The following is a 15332-nucleotide window of genomic DNA, read 5'->3' as shown; positions in this document are numbered from 1 at the left end:
ATGGGCAACAGGAAAGATGTGTAGGCAATTCCATTAAATGAGGAGAAAATTGGTTTTGATTTTAGAGTGTGTAGAACACATTGTAGCATTATTTTTGACTGTGGGATATAGCTTTCCCTTAATGGGCCTGAGCCAAATTCTAATATTCCACCTTCCTTCATTTCATATGGTGCTTTGGATCTTAATTAGGGGTACTTGTGAGGCTTCCCTTTCTTGTGAGATGCCAGGAAATAGGAGATGGGGTCCAAGCTGATGATGATGGAAGAGTCTGTCAGTGTACAGTGTAAAATTTATCAGATAAAGCTGGTATCTCTTGGACCTCCAATAGGAAAGACTATTGAGTTCTCTCTAATAGCATTCTAGAGCTTTTCCAGCCTGAAGTTCCATATTCTTCCACATTCTTCCCCAAAACCAGTTACACCTGGTCAGATGCGTAACTGCAATAACTCCACTTCTGAGTACATTGATTCTTAAGGGAAAAAAAAAGAAAAATTGATTTTTAAGTTATTTTAAGAATTTATTTTTAAATTACATGTATTGTGTAAGCATGTGTGGGGTGTGTACACACAAGTGACCTTGAGTCCCCCTGAGTTGAAGTTACAGGCCATTTCGAGCCATACAACATGGGTGCTGTGAACTACACTCAGATCCGCCAGAAGAACAGTGTGTGTTCTTATTTACAGCATCATCTCTCCAGTCCTGAAAACAGAATTTCAACAGATGACCCGGTTTTACTAGAGTACCTGATTCTGCTTCCACAGTCCAGGGATCCCTCTTGGAGCTCTGGCAAGGTAGTTACCATCCGTTATTTGGAAGAATGCAGGAAGTCACAAGGAAGGTCAAAATCAATTTGGATAGGGGCTTTGTTGTTAAGTTACACAAGAGATAGAGATTGGATGCACTTGAGGATGATAGAGAACATGACAAATCAGAGAACGCATGCTCTGTCTAAAGGAGGAAGCTACTGCCTGGATTGGTTCCAGTCATTCTGGTCAGTTCTAAGGTTTTCCATGGTATAAATCCAGATTTTCTTGTATAATATTCTACTTTTTAAATGTTGAATTAAAGTTATCTATTTTTAATTATGTAAAGCAGAATACAGTTCCAGGTTTCTAATATCAAACTGGTATAATAAAAAGAGCACTGCACTGAAATATCAGGGTTCTAATCTAAGATTTGCTGTGTAACCATTTGCACATATCCTTTTCTCTCTGTACTTCAAATTTACCATCTTTTTCTTTAGGACATTTGAGGAGTTCATGTCTTTGGAGTCTCTAAACTCTAATGTCATTTTCCTATATAATTGCCAAATAAAATATTGATTTTTTTTTAATTTCCTAGAAGCTATTTCAAATTTACTTTTCAGAAAGCCAGACATAGTGGCACATGCCTTTAATCTCAGCACTTGGGAGGTAGAAGCAGATGGGTTTCTATGAGTTCCAAACCAGCCTTTTCTACATAATGAGTTCCAGGCCAGCCAGCGTTTCATAGTGTGACCCTGTCCTCAAAATAAAATAACATTTAAAAATCAATTAATTAAAAACAGGTGTTTGCAGCCATCGCCTCACCGCCTCCGCAGCTCTCTAAGGCCAGCCCTGCCTCTCACTTGCCTCGCTCCAGCCAAAGGAGAAGCGGGGTAAGCAAGGAGGTGTCCCTACCACGGCTTGAACAAAGCAGACTGACTACGCACAAATCTACAGGTGGTAAAGCACCCAGGAAACAGCTGGCTACAAAAGCCGCTCGCAAGAGTGCGCCCTCTACTGGAGGGATGAAGAAACCTCATCGTTACAGGCCTAGTACTGTGGCACTCCGGGAAATCAGACGCTATCACAAGTCCACTGAACTTCTGATCCACAAGCTCCCCATTCAGCGTCTAGTATGAGAAAGTTGCTCAGGACTTCAAAATAGATCTGCGCTTCCAGAGTGCAGCTACTGGTGCTTTGCAGGAGGCAAGTGAGGCCTATCTAGTTGGCCTTTTTGAAGATACCAACCTGTGTGCTATTCATGCCAAAATTGTAACAATTATGCAAAAAGATATCCAGCTAGCATGCCGCATATGCATAGAACATGCTTAAGAATCCACTGTGAGGAGAAACATTTCATTCCCCCCAAATTTTTTCCTCTTCTTCCTGTTATCAGTAGTTCTGAATGTTAGATATTTTTCCCATGGGGTCAAAAGGTACCAGAGTATATGATTGAATGGAAACTCAAGGAGCAGAAGCAAGTATTGGCAGTATCTCCACTTTTATTTGTGTGTGAATTTTTAATATTAGTGCTAAATGCAAAACATTAATGCAAGCAAAATGTTTTAGTGAACACATTTCAACAGTTCAACCCGATAACAGTTATAAATTAACCTGTTAAATTTTTCTGGACAATGCCAGCATTTGGATTTTTAAAAAATAAGTAAATTTACAATTGATGGCAAGCAGCTAAGTGGTGTTTGTAATATTTTTATCATGCAGTAGATTCCATCTATTCACTATACTTTCTAACTGAGTTGTCCTACATGCAAGAACATGTTTTTAAAGGTTTTCTATGCTGTTCCTGTAAGTGTGCTATTAAAATACATTAAACTAAATAATAATAATAATAATAATAATAATAATAATAAACAAAGTTTACTGTTCAGGAAACATTGTATATTTCTTCTCTATGTTTGGATTCACCATTTGGAAAGACAGGTACTTGGCTATGTATCTTAGCATTTGGGACACAGAAGCAAGAGGACTGAGATGAATCTGAAGTCAATCTGGTCTACATAGTGAGTTCCACACCAGTCAGGTCAACATCATGAGACCATGTTTCAAAAACTAAAAAAAAAAAAAAAAGGAAAGATATCTATTTATGTACTTACTGTTTCTGATGAAGCCTTCTTTGGGTAGAAATTACTTGCTGTAAGAATTTTAAGACCACTGAAGGTACTACTTCAGCTTTGAAGAGAACTCTTCTCGGTAGTACTTAAACAAAAGTGACCACTTCTCTTAATTAAAACTCTTCATTGCCTGCCAGGACATGATATTCCATTAGTTTCACTCCTAATTTTCTGATTGCTTCTTCTTTGCTATTTTCTGCCTACTTTCTTTCCAATGTTGGAAATCTCTAGGGCTTAGTCTCTAGCTCTCCAGTCTCCCTCTGTGTTTCCTTCTTGGATCACATCTACACTAATGGTTTTAAATAACATCTATATTTTAGTGACTCCTCCCCAAATCATATCTCGAGTCTGACACATATGTATGTCAATTTAACATTTTCATTTGGATACCTAATATGCTTCTTTTTTTCTAGTTAGCTTTTCTGTTATGATAAAATGTTGTCCAAAAGCAATTTAGAAAAGAATTGATTTCATCTTATATCACTGACAGAAGTTAGGGCAATAGCTCGAGGCAAGAACCTTGAGCACTGAAGCAGAGACCATGGAGCAATGCTGCTTCCTGGCTTTCTACTTCTGGCCTGCTCAACTGTTGTTCATATACAACCCAGGACCCCCTGCCCAAGCATGGCACTGCCCACAATTGGCTGATTTCATCCATATCAATGAACAATTAAGAAAACATCCAACAGACCTGTGCACAGCCCAATCTGATAGAGACAATTCCTCAATCTAGGTTCCCTCTTCCCAGGTATCAAGTTTAGTTTGTGTCAAGTTTACAAAAGCTAACCAGCACACTCAAATTTACATTACAATTTGAAGTCTTGATATTAAAAAAATCTGTATCTGTTTCTCCTTTTACTGTTCCTGACACCAACTAAAGGTCACTTCCAGATACTTCCATATATTCAAACCAAACTACTAATGATTCATTTTCTTTCATTTCCCACATCTGATACCTCAAGAAGTCTTGTTGGTTCTACCTAAAGAATAAATTAAGAATCAGATGTTTCTCTTCATCTGCTGTCATGGTTAGCTTCTGTCAACTTGACACAGGCAAAGTCATTTGAGGAGAAAGAACCACAATTGAAAAATGCCCTGACCAAATGGGCCTGTAGGCACTTTTTTTTTTATTCATATGGGAAGGCCCAGCGCACCAGAGTGGTGCCATCACCAGATGGTGGTCCTGAGTTGCATATGTTGAGAGCAGGCTGAACAGCCATGAGGAACAAACCAGGAGGCAGAGCTCTTTCTGTTTCACTTCATGCCTCCATTTTCCTGGTCTGCTTGAAATCCTACCATGACTTCCCTCAGTAATGGACTGCTATCAGAAAAGTCCCTTTCTTACCAGATTGCTTTTGGTCACAGTGTTTCCTCACAGCAATAAAGACTCTAACACACCATTTCTACTACCCATTCTGATCTAAACTACCATGATCTTTCACTGGGAGTTCTACATAATTGTATATCCCCCTTCCTGTTCATTTCCTCTCTTAACTTCCTATTGTCAGTTCTCTACACAACTGCTAATGAGTGTAATAATACTGGTTAAATCCTGTCACATGACTTTCTTTGGCTCAGAATTTCAGTTGAATTAGATCTCTCTATGAACACAAGCCTAATCCTCATAATGATTTCTAAGACCCTGTTATTATCATGTCTCTCTTAACTCTGTGACTTCAAACTAGTGCTCAATAGACTCCAGTCACAGTGGCATTCTTACTTTTCTTCAGAGTCACTAGGCACACTCCAGGCTGTGCTAGCTATTCCTTTCATCTAGATCAAAAGATCTGGGTCAGTTTTGGCAACGTTCTTCATCATCCAAGGGTAGTTTCTTTCTCTGTCTCTCTATCTTTCTCTGTATATGTATGTTAGTCTCTATCTCTGTCTCTGTCTCTGTGTGTCTTTGTAGAGGCAGAAGGTCAATTTTGAATATTTTCTCAATTGCTCATCACCTTAATGTTTGAGATAAGGTTTCTCATTGGACCTGGAACTCATAGATTTGGCTAGACTCTTAGGGTACCAAAATCTAAAGATCCTCCTGTCTCTGCCTTCCCAGTGTTGGGATTACAGTTGTATGCCATGGTACATTTTTATTAGACATAGAGGATCCAAACTCGGGTCCTCATCTTGTGCAACAAGTCCTTTTTGTCAACTGAGCTATTTTGCCAGACCGAAGGGTCCTTTGTAAAATTACAATACCACATCTAATCATTTCCATGTGCCAAATATTACACACACACACACACACACATGTATATATAATTCATTCCACTGTCTATTCCTCACACCAACTTTTATACATAAATACTCTTAATATAATTTTTCAGATGAGGAACTTGAGACCCAAGAGGTTTGGGTGTCTGTTATGCTGTTAAAATAACATGTTTTGAACTGTGGTAGCTAAGAAATGTGTTAAAATATTTTTCAAATCATAACTAATGTAACAAATTAAAAGAGACTTCATGAAATAATAACCACACTATTTGAGAGTCTAAATTAACATTTCTGTTACAAAAAATAAAATTGGTCAGTAAATTCTTAATTGACTTTACCACTCACATGAGTTCACTTCATCATTGTAAATATTCTTTTTTAAAAATTACTTCAATTGGTTATATATTCCCCAGTTTAAGGCTAATTTAAAATTTCATATCTTCAAAATGTCTCTGGCCCCAAAAGGTGTCACTTTGTGATCTGTCATACATTAAGAAAGACATAAACCAAAAAAAAAAAAAAGAAAAAAGAAAAAGAAAGAAAGAAAGAAAAAAAGAGAAAGACATTGAAAGTGATGGCAGCATTTCTAGAAAGCCTCAGAGTGGTACAAATTGGGCCTCATTTTTCTTATTCATCCTCTTTTAAAACTTATCCAAAAGTATTACATAATACTCAGGGTTTTCTAGAGAAACAGAGCTTACATAATAAATGCATATTAAAAGGAAACCATACTAGTAGAATGTTTCCAATAATGAACTATCATTCTAAAGATTCATCTGTATTATGCACAGGTAAAGTAGGAGAGTTAAAAGGGGATGGGGGGGGGAATACTACTCCATCTTTCAAGTCTTTGTTGGTGGCACTCATTTCTGTAATGTCTCTAGTGATGAGATACCAGTTTGAGTTCACTATTTTCCTGGCAGAGGGAGTCCCAGTGGCTTCCATCCTCTCTCTCCAACCATGATAGCCCTTACCCAACTGAGTAGGGAACCAATGTGGGGATTTTGCCAACTTTTAAGTATATCTGTCCCAATTATGTATTTTGGCACTAAAGAAATAACCACAAGATGACTTCAGAGGCCCACTGAATCTACTGTTAGTTGAACTTAGGCTAAAACTCCATTGATGATCTGATCTCCTTAAGTCCTCATGTTAACTGGGGCACAGTCCATGGGTGAGATTCCCAGGATCAATGTCAACTCAGAAATACTGTCTAGTAAACTCCAAAAGACATATTTCCTTTTCTAGATGTATAGTTACCCTAGTAAAAGACCATAGGTCACGTTAAGGAAGAATGGAAGACATGTCAAAAGCAACAAGGTCCTTCATTAACGAAATCCAGCCTCCCTTCTATTGAAAGGTTATAGATATACAAACTGGCTCAAATCTGGAAATAAGTTGAAAGGATGTGACTCTGTTGCCAAAATTGAACATAGCCATTCATGTACTTGTTCTAAAATTGTTCTGTTTCTATAGATCAAGCAAAAACCTAGTTGGTTTCTTATCTATTTTTACTTTGAGAAACAGAATGATTAATTTGTCATTGTCAAATGTCAACATTAGTCAGACCATTATGAACATTATTTTCCCTACGCTGTCTAATTAAAGTGAAGTGAGAGGCTAGGAGTCAGACAAGTCCCTGGTAGAAAAAAAGAAAAAAAAAAAAAAAGAGTCTCCAGGTAGACCAAAGTACTTTTCTTTTAAACATTTAAGATGGTGAGAATGAAGTATATGTGAGGGTTTGGGAAGAGGGAAGGGAGAAATGTAATTAGATTATAAAAATAAATTAAAAATAGAGAGATGGTGAACTTCATGATTATTTCCCCTTTCTAAGACAAAACAATTGGGTTGGCTTCTCCCCTCCCCCATTGCCTCGTCCCCACCTCCCTCACAAGATGTAACTAACTCTTCAACAAGACTTTCATCTCTCCCAGCAGGATTTGGGTCTCTTGTGCTTCTGGCAACTAAGTAATCTGTTTTCTTATGGATGAAACCCTCTATGCCTCTATGAGAGCTCTGTTCTCTCTCTCTCTCTCTCTCTCTCTCTCTCTCTCTCTCTCCTTCTGGCTTCTAGAAAGCCCTGGTACTAGGCACCAGGCAGTGAGTCTCTCCTCTGGCTTAGCCAGGTAAACCACTGACCCCCATTGAGTTGTGGTGATGACCCACTGAATGGCTTGGTCTTCATTTTTCCTCTCTGAGTTCTGGGGATGCACCCATGACTGCAGGCTGCAGTGTCATTTCCCTTCCCTTCATCCACAGGAATGCTATCTTGTTCTCCACTTGGGATCTGTCTCCTCTACACTTGAAACCTGACCAAAAGGGTCCTAAATTTATTCTCCTAAACAATAAAATTTCTACAAATACTACGAGCAATCTGGGAAACAGAAAGAGATTCCCTATCTTTCTTTTCTCCAAACCCTGTTTCTTTCTTCCTGGTCTCCCTTCCCTACAGTACTTAAACATCCTGTCTGTAAGTTGCAAGGGGGTCAGGGCAGGGTGGGACTGGAGAGTTCAGTGCACGCACCTGTCCTTGACAAAGCTTCTCCTAGACAAAGCTGATCAAACCACTCCTGAGCTATGTGGGCCATTTGTCTGTAAATTTGATTCCAAATTATAGTCCTATTCCTTCAATTGGTTCTTTCTCTTGGCCTGCCCACACAGATCCCCACACCCCTTCCCCAGCCCTCCTCCTGACTTCCTGCAGATGGCCTGCAGGCACTCCCTCTCCATTCATGGACTCAAATTTTTATTACAAATTGGCACATCTGATTTCCAGATTCTCTCCACCACAGACAAATGATTTTCAAATATCTTATATGTAAACTTGCCCTTTCTGCTCTACATATAAAGTTCTACTTCCCCACTCTTAAAAATCTTTTATCTCTGATTTCTTTGTATTCTGCTCTCAAAAGAAAAAATATATAGCTTAAGATTATACTGTTCACTCTTATCTAAGGATTTCTAAGTGGCTCTTTGGGTATGGGTTAAAATCTATATAATATGTAACAATATTTGGCTTTATTCAGTTCTTGTTAAGAATATGTATATTTGTGTGTAACTCAAATTCAACTCCATGTGTGTATATGTCTGCATGTAATTTGGATACAACTCATTTAAGCTCATATTTTAAGTTGGTATGGAATTTTTATATCATGATGACAAAAATTCAAAGTTGTATGTTTTACAAATACTGTGTATGTGATTCAACCCTGGTTTAAAATAGTATTCATATGATAATGAAATTTCAAGGTCATAAAGATATATTCAGACTAACAAAAGCTAATTTAAAATCTATGTCTAACCACTTATGTGTGAATGAATGGTATTTATTTCACTGGCTGCCAATTACGTAGACCCAAGTCATCTCTTGTTTTGTTTGTTTGTTTGTTTGGCCACTAAATCTAATACAGTAAACATTCAGAGGTTATTAGATATGGTTAAAACTCATAAATCAGAGTTAGTAATTGAAAGTTTGTCCTTAGATAATCTTAAACCATGTGACATGATTCCAGTCTGGGATATAAACAACACATGGCTAGTCACCATCTTTACTACGAGCTGGAAAAGGTGGAGGAGTCACAGCTTCACTGCCATCCTGCTAAATGACAGCTAAATGGCAGGCAGCCATCTCTGTTATGGGAAGTCATGGCTTCACTGACATCTTGCCTAAAATACATGACATAAGCAGATGAGGGAAGCAGGTCTCCAAAGATACTTTTAAATTGAGACCGATTTTTTTTTTGTATGATTTTTGTCCTGTCTTGATAAATGTTCACCATTGTTGTATCTTTACTCTTAAGAAGGTGCCTTATTTTAATATTACTAAAACCACAATTGATTTATTTTAAAGTTCTTTAAAAAATCTTTTGGAAGTTTACAGCATTAAAAAAAGGTTAAAAATCGCCCTTAAAAAGATGTTTAGCCGTGGTTTTGCTAATGTTATTAAGCTGTTATTATAGCCTTGGATCTTTATAAGCTGTAGGATTTTATAATGATATACCATATAAAGGTCAGAAAAGCTCCCAGTTTCTCTATGAACCATATTTATAGATTTAAAAGTTTTATTTTTATACTAGAAGAGCTTAAATTCAAAATAATCATTTTTAAGGTTCAAATCTAACAGGGATGGAACTTAAAGTTCTAGTTTCATAACACCTACTATAATTAATACGTGCAAGTTGACAGTCAGTAACCTTATAAATGATCATATCTTTTAATATGTTCAAATATTATGTTTGAAGTTATGCTAAGACTGATGCAGCTAATTATAAGATTAAGCTTTATTTAGCTCCCTGTTTTATGGTGTGATTTCTCAGGGGGAACCTTGGCATGGGCCTACCAGGTACCCCTTACAGTTGTATTATATTTCATAACATACCCCAAAACAGAGACCTTGATTTTCTGCCTTGTTATTCTTTAAATCAGCAGAGAAAGAGAATTGGTCCTGCAAGTCTAGACAACCTCATCATGATGGCCATTCTACCAAGGATAGTATTTGTCATGTCAGACTATGAAGAGATTAGGGAGGGTGGTTATGAACTCCAGTTTTCAGAAATGGGAAAATCTTGCCAAAGTCAATGTAGCCAAACCCTTTTCCTCTCTAACAAGAAAGGTGCCCTAAGACACCTCTTCTTCTAACCCAATGCCTATGTGTTAGAGACGACAAAATTCCTTCACACTCTTCTTGCTGAAATACCCTAATGGCAACCAGTCTTGATAGTTAAGCTTGATGACTTCCTGGGTTCCTCTGACATCTGGTTCAAGAAAGACTTCATGAATTTTATCCCACACGAGATTAATTTTATGATTTTATCCTTGTATTTATAATCGTTTCCAATTAGCCCTTTTGTGTTCTATTGTCCTTCCATATCTTCACTTCACCTGTTCGAATCACAATGAAAAGGACCATTAACAAGGTATTTATGAATGTCCAAAGTTCTTTAGGCAAGTTAAGCCACTTTGTGATGTTGATGGAATTCTATGCCTCCATTAAACACTTGTAAGGCCTTCCTCAGAATCCTGACCCTACTGGAAGAAGAGAAGCTTATACTTAATTCAGATAAAGGGCTACATGTTAGAGAGCTAAAAAGGCACATTGCCTACTTTATGAAAAGTCTCAATGCATAAGAAATTGGTCAGGAAAAAAGGAAGCTCCTTTTCTTAGAAAATGAAAGGCAGAACATGTTGCCCAAAACCGTTCTGGACCACCTTCTTCAGAGACATATGGAAAGTTACTCTCAGTCAGGCAACAGACAGTAATCCTTGCTTTCTTGTCAACTGATTATCTCCCTTTTCCTTTTCCTTTTCCTTTAGCAACCCTTAAAAAAGGTGGGCATGTTTTAGTCGGGAGGTTTTAGAAGAATAGAGATGTCAGTGTGTGTGTGTGTGTATGTGTGTGTGTGTGTGTTGGTGTCTGAGTCTGTGTATAAGGGGGATTTATTAGAATGGCTTATAGCCTGATGTCCAGGTAGTCCAACAATAGCTGTCTACCAACACAAAGTCCAAAATTTAGTAGTTAAGTCCATAATGAGGCTGGATGTCTCAGCTGGTCTTCAGTATATGCTGAAATTTGGAAGGATTTGCTCTAATGCCAGTGAAGAAATGGACTTGCCAGCAAGAGTGAGGGCAAGCAAGGAGAGAGCTTCCTTCTTGCATGTCCTTTATAAAGGTTGCCACCAGAAGGTGAGGGCCAAGTAAAAAGTGAGTCTTCCCACCTCAAATCATTTAATTAAGAAAAAAAAAATCTCTCATAGGTGTTCTTAGACATGTGACTTTTAATTAATTCCAGATCTAATCAAGTTGACAATCAAAAATAGCCATCCCAGAGCATAAGATCAGGGAGACCCTGGGAAAGAAGAATTTATCTCCTTTTGATGTTACCTGGGGTACTACATACCTTCTTTATCCCTCCTCCTCTATCCATCCTCTAGGTCAGCCAAAATGTCTCAAGGTTTATGACAGACTGAAAATCGGGTACTTCCTTATTAGCCAATCATTTGTTCAAAATACACTCTGAAAGATGCTGGAGTCAAACTCTCCTCTGCCAAAATGAAAGTTCACTTACTGTAGTGGTTTGACCCAGGGAGTGGCACTGCTAAGAGGTGTGGCCTTGTTAGAGTAGGTGTGGCTTGTTGGAGGAACTGTGTTACTATTGGGGTGGGCTTTAAGACCCTCCTCCTAGCTGTCTGGAAGCCAATCGATCTTCTCCTGTTTGCCTTTGGAGCAAGACATAGAATTCTCAGCAATTCCCACATCTGCCTGACTGGATGCTACCATGCTCCCACTCTGATGCTAATGGACTGAACCTCTGAACCTGTAAGCCAGCCCCAATTAAATGCTGTCCTTATGTTGCCTTAGTCATGGTGTCTGTTCACAGCAGTAAAACCATAACTAAAACACTTATATATCCTTCATACCAAGCAATAAGTCCCTAAGCCACTATATAGCCTTTGTGAAAAGAGAAAAGGTAGACTTTTAAAGCATCAGCCTTTGCTTACCCTGATCTGCTCTTTCAAGAAATAGATTAGGAGGAAGTTAATATATAATCAAGAATGAAGGTATCCATCAGAATTATTTAGGCCATGAAAAAAATTATCAGGCTAGATGAACTTCTCAGAATGATGCAAATATCAACAGGAAAGAAGCACATTCCTCATTCCCTGTACCCTCCTTATATCTGGGCTATCATGGGAAGATGCTGACCACATTTAAGGTGTGTCTTACCACTTCAATAATAATGAAGAATTTTCTTCATATCTTACAAATTTGCCTTTTGAATGATTCCAGATCCAATTTTGCACACAAAAATCATGTCTCACCTGTTGTAAAACAGTTCCCTTCCAGATTGAAACATTCCACCATACAGGAAAGCTCCTTAAATAGGAAGGTTAACAACTCAAAATAGCTTCAGGAAGTCCCTGAAACTGATCAGATTCACTAGGCCTCTCCTTCCTAGAGTGAAAAAGCCAAGCTGCAAAGCAGATTTTCAGATGAGCCAAGCTATAAAGAAGACTCTTAGACCAGAAAAGCTACCTGTAGGCATCGGAAATGAGCTGAGCTGCCTGAAAGAGTTTTAGATGAACTGAGTCTCAAAGAAAGGACACTCTTCAGCCACTTGAGCTGCCAGCAGGCCATGCAGTATGCTCCAGGTTCCCAGTGTTTGTGAGCTGTTACCTGTTCTGGGATGGATTTTGTTGATGCAGTTGTCCTTGAGTCTTTTCTGTTCTTATAAGTGACCCTCTCACCCATACTCACAAAAGTAACCCCAATAAAACTATTGATTCTCCAAGTTGAACTATAGTGGTATCTATACTTTGGTCTGTTGTGGGCTTTCTATCTGTAGTGAGTAGATATGTGTGTTGCCTCTCCTCAGGAAATACCTTGTAACATAACATCACCTCAAAGCAAATAAGAGATAGTTTATTTTCATGCCAAATTTGAATAATGATTGTTCAGGAACACAGATTTTTGTTGCTCTGCATCCCATATTGCAATGTGGAGGCAGTTTTATAGTAATAGAACAAAACAAATCATGACACTTTTCAAATACATCGGTGGATATGCCAGAGAGATGGTTGAAGTAAGATAGAATTTTTTTTTCTATAGGTCTCTGGTGTTTTGGGGTTGGTAGAAGCTAGGAGTCTGCTAAGTTAACAGATTTCAAAAGGTTTTTAATTTTAAATCTATTAGTCACAGGATGTTAGTTCCAGCACAGGTGTGCATAGAATGGCCATTCCAGGGGCTAAAGCTAGCCCAAGATAAAGTAGCTAACCTTTGGACTTATAGCATTCCAACCTCTCCACATCGCTGCAGTTAAAAATCAATAAGTCTTTTCAGACACAGCTTCCTTTTGGGAGACCTCATTTGACATAGGCTGACAACCAAGGTTAACTATCACATAGAAGAAAAGAAATTCCAAGAGAATACTATTTAAAAGTCATTGTGAGGGGATAGGGATAGATCCTGCAGAGGCTGTTTCCACACAGGAACTGCTCCAAAAGTCAGTCGTATAATACAACAAGTTTTTCTTACAATTATTTGTTTTGACTAGGAGATTCTATGTGTATGACCTTGAGATTCTCATAAGGCTACTTACTCAGGACACGAGGATGCATCCCTCTCCCCTAGTAGTTTCTCATCCCTACTGTATTGCCTATACTTCTTTTTTAAATTATTATTAAATTTATTTATTCATTCTACAACCCAATATCAGCACTTCCTCTCTTCCCAGTATCCTCTCAGGTAAGTCCTTCCCCTGTTCCCCTTAGAAGGGGAAGCCCCCTCTGGGTTTCAACCCCCCACACTCCCCTATGCCACCCTCTACCCCCTCACCCCATACCCCACTACCCCGCACATCAAGTTGCTGTGAGACTAGACACATCCTCTCCCATTGAGGCTATCCATTTAGGGGTTCAGGATCCACAGGCTGGCAGACTCAGGGACAGCCCCTGCTCCAGTTGTTTGGGGGACCCACATGAAAACTAAGCTGCTCGTCTGCTACATATGTCTTGAGGGCCTAGGTCCAGCTCATTCTCACTCTTTGGTCTTTGAGAGTCCTCAAGGGTCCAGGATAGTTTACTCTGTTTGTCTTCCTGTGGAATTCCTGTTCTCTTCAGGTCCCTCAATCTTTCTCCCAAATTCTTCTGTTAGACTCCCAGAGCTCCATCTACTGTTTGGGTGTGAGTCTCTGCATCTTTCCATTGACTGGTGGAACTAATACTATCCCAAAAAAGTCCTTTTTTGATATAAAGATTTTTTAACGCAAATTATTTCTCTAAGACTATTAAGCTAATTAGTAGCTGTGCCAAACTGAGAGACTTCCTTTCATTATAACCAATAGGTTGAAATAAATAAACGCTTCCCCAGTGCAGATGGATAAATAGAATAGATGTTAGAACTGGGCTCAATTTTATTTATAAGGAGAAAGTATAATGACCAATCTAGTGAGCATTCATTGTTTCTCATTTTAGCATCCACATCTCCCTTTTCCTTCTTATGCTCTCCATATTTTTTCTTCTTTCAATTAAGTAGTTTGGGTTATTAAACTTCTACCCTCATGAGTGGATCTGGTCAGCATAAGGTATCAGAGCATAGAGGGCACAAGGTCCTGTGCTCACAGATAAGCACTAAAAAAATAAATAGGGGTTGCCTTCCAGACTCTCCCCCCACCCCCAGACCTTTATCTTGAGCATTGTTTCTCAGTCAATAAAACCTATCCCAACTACTTTACAATAGCCTGGATAAACTCCGAGCTGTCTGCGGGGCCAGGCCACACCTCACTCTCAGACTCTCTTTTTATTGGTTGTTTTCTTTATTTACATTTCAAATGCTATCCCCTTTCCTGGTTTTCCCTCCAGAAACCCCCTATCCCATCCCCCTCCCCCTGCTTCTGTGAGGGTGCTCTCCCACCCACCTACCTTACACTGGGGCATTGAATTTATCTCAGTCATTCCCCTAGATCCTTATCATGAGCATTGTTTTTGAGTCAAAAGAACTTATCTTTATGGAAGATGTCATACAGACTTTGTAGAGAGTTTCAATGTAAACATATCTTAAGTTTTTTTTTTTTACACACAAGATTGAGTTAATTATCAAGACACCTTCCCCCCAAAAAAATTGTGCTGTGCTTAAATTTGCCTAAGATAAACTGTCATACTTTTTTAAAAAGTCATTATGAGTTGTAAAACATACTGATGTGAAGAATTAAAGGTCAAAGATTTAAAGATTAATGTTACAAGAATATTGTATTAGTTTGCTGCTTTCTTGCTACAAGAAAACAGTGATCAAAACATGGGGAGGAACGTATTTTCAGCCTATCATATTTTACAGTCTACCATTGAGGGAAGTTAGGACATAAACACAAGGCCAGAACCAGTAGGCAGAAACTGAAAGATGTTGCCTATTGGATTGCTCAGCTTGCTTTCTTAGATAATCAAGGGATACCTTCCAAGGATAGCCCACTGTGATGGGCCTTCCCATGTCAATCTTTAATCAAGAAAATATCTCACAGACATGCTCATAAGCCAAAATTTGATGGATGCAACTCTTCAATTGAGGTTCCCTCTTACTAGGTGACCCTAATTTGTGTCAGGTTAGCAAAAACTAACCACTGCAAGCATTATACTAGCAGGTTGTTGATGCTTGTCTATATCTTGTTAAAGAATTGGTATTTCATCTTATTATCAATAGGGAGGTCATCTCAAGTGATGCTGGAGAGATGGCTTAATAGATAAAATGCTTGGCA

At 38.5% G+C, this 15332-nt stretch overlaps 1 pseudogene; it reads left to right on the top strand.

Moving 5' to 3' along the window:
* The first annotated feature begins 623 nt into the window (after positions 1 to 623).
* Positions 624 to 2075, top strand: LOC110286295 (annotated as a pseudogene).
* Positions 2076 to 15332: the final 13257 nt, after the last annotated feature.

This window comes from Mus caroli, chromosome X, assembly GCF_900094665.2.
Source record: "Mus caroli chromosome X, CAROLI_EIJ_v1.1, whole genome shotgun sequence".
Lineage (NCBI taxonomy): Eukaryota > Metazoa > Chordata > Mammalia > Rodentia > Muridae > Mus > Mus caroli.
The sequence above is the reverse complement of the archived record's forward strand: the minus strand, read 5'-3'. Positions and strand labels throughout refer to the sequence as shown.